This window comes from Pyxicephalus adspersus, chromosome 1 (assembly GCF_032062135.1).
Source record: "Pyxicephalus adspersus chromosome 1, UCB_Pads_2.0, whole genome shotgun sequence".
Classification (NCBI taxonomy): domain Eukaryota; kingdom Metazoa; phylum Chordata; class Amphibia; order Anura; family Pyxicephalidae; genus Pyxicephalus; species Pyxicephalus adspersus.
Window position 1 is genome coordinate 2150730 of NC_092858.1, and position 2141 is coordinate 2152870.

A 2141-nucleotide genomic window follows, 5' to 3' on the forward strand; every position below is an offset into this window, starting at 1 on the left:
ACAGCGCCCCCCAGCGGCAGCTCCACCTTATAATATATCCACCTATACTTCTGTAATATTAGCACTGTACATATAGAAGAGCACAGCGCCCCCCAACGGCTGCTCCATCTTATAATATATCCACCTATAGCCTTCTGTAATATTAACACTGTACATATAGAAGAGCACAGCGCCCCCCAGCGGCAGCTCCACCCTGAATTACACCATGCACAGAACACTCTGCACACCACCCTCTGCCACATGTCTGTCTTTACTTCTACTACCCCCCTGGAAGAATTCCCCCTGGGAGTGTCCCCACACTGGCTAATCCACCAAAAAAATGATGGCGTTCTCTTTTAAAGCCAGACTCCGGCCAAAAATTTTGGAGTGTGTCAGCTATTATTATGGGGCACTAACTAAAGGAGCATGTAGTCACCAGTAAATCTTTTTCCTACGCAATTTAAGTAACAGCTTATTTTGTTGGCTTTCTGTCATTGGCCAGTTTTACTATAATATTACATTTTATTTTCCTGTAAGTGGGGTGTGGCCACAAGATGGCACTCCGACCTAGTGTCCACCCTCCCGCAGGGGGCGCCAGCACCTACCTGAGTGTAGGAGGAGCAGTGAGGGATTCTGACTCCGTCCCTCAATGAACGGCCGGAATACAAACCGCTTATGTTCTTCATTTCTGGTAACCGGTCTTCTACAGCATGGACTTGGAATCACAACATTCCCAAAACAGGGTGGTCAAGGTCAAGCTAGGGTTAACCCCCCCCCCCCCTTAGAGCATTGGGTTCCAGAATCTCACCATTGGTTTTAGAACCTTACAGCTGAAACTGGCACAAACCAATGTTGATGAGACTTGGCATGAATGTGGGCAGGTGACCCAGGTGAAATAAAGAGAATGTGTTCTCAGAAAGGCAGATAACCCCTGACAGCCCCAACCAGATCTGGAGAATGAAGATCTTCTCAGAATGTCAGGGAGATGGTGAAAAGGATGGGGAACAATACCCACATGTCCCCAAGGGGGCAAGACAACCGGCTTTATGACCCTCCAGGATGATCATTGGGGTGAAGGTCACAAGAGGAACCTTTCATACTGGTTCAAGGTGAGTTCTTGGGCAAAAAACAGCATAAAGAGCTGAAGGTTGCTGGGCCAGAAATGTCGAAACCAGGATTTAGCCCTTAGCGGTCATTAGAACCCATTGCTGGTTTGAGTGAATGTTTCCTAAGAATAAGATTGAACGTCATGTCATCTGCAGAGGGTATTCCGGGTACACATATACGTTTGGAAATGTTTGGATCCCATGGTGGTGAAATTGGCCATATTGGAGACTTTGCCCTCTACAAAGCTTTTCTATCCACGCTGGTAAAGCCAACAACCCGGACGGTAAACCATTCCTGGGGCAAAAGCAGACGGAGACCACCAATCACCAGGTTTGTCTTGGCCATTGGACCGGGGAAAGTAACAAGCCAATACATAAATCAGAAAGAATGAAGGTCATGGGGTGACCAGAGGTCCCGTGTTCTGGCTGAACCTGATATATCGGTAATTGTGCCGAGACACCGTCTGCTGTCCGCCATCATTAAAGATTTTCCAGTGGAGGGACCATCAGGGAACTAAAGGTGAACCAGTGACAGAACCTGGAGTTCCATCATTCACCCTGTGCTCTGGTCTGATTTCTTGGATAGTTTGCATGCTGCTACATTGGAGTTGTCGGATTGTATCCTCTCCAAGTGGCCCTTTAGTTGTGAGGGCCAATGGCACAAATCGCTGTGATGGTAAATGATAATTTGGGACTTCCGCATCCAATAGGACGGGACGATCTCCTCGGCTCGGCTTTGTAACTCCATCAGTGATCAAAGAGACTTCAGTAAGGACGCCTTGGTCTGCAGAAGAAGTTGGGTCTTCCAGTCTGGGAAGGGATCAGTCCAATCTCTGGTGAAAAAACAGGAAAATATAACTGGCTCAAATATTAATATATTAAAGTCCCAGGACCGGCACATGGAGATGGCTTGGACCTGCAGCTTCAGCAGTTTTATTTCTCCAGGGCTGCAAACTCTTTGGTGTCCAAAATCAAATACTCCAGACATTGTTTTGGAACCAAAAAGAAACTTCTGGAGGTTACCCAACTTCTCCCGTTCTAAGTTTTGCCAACACT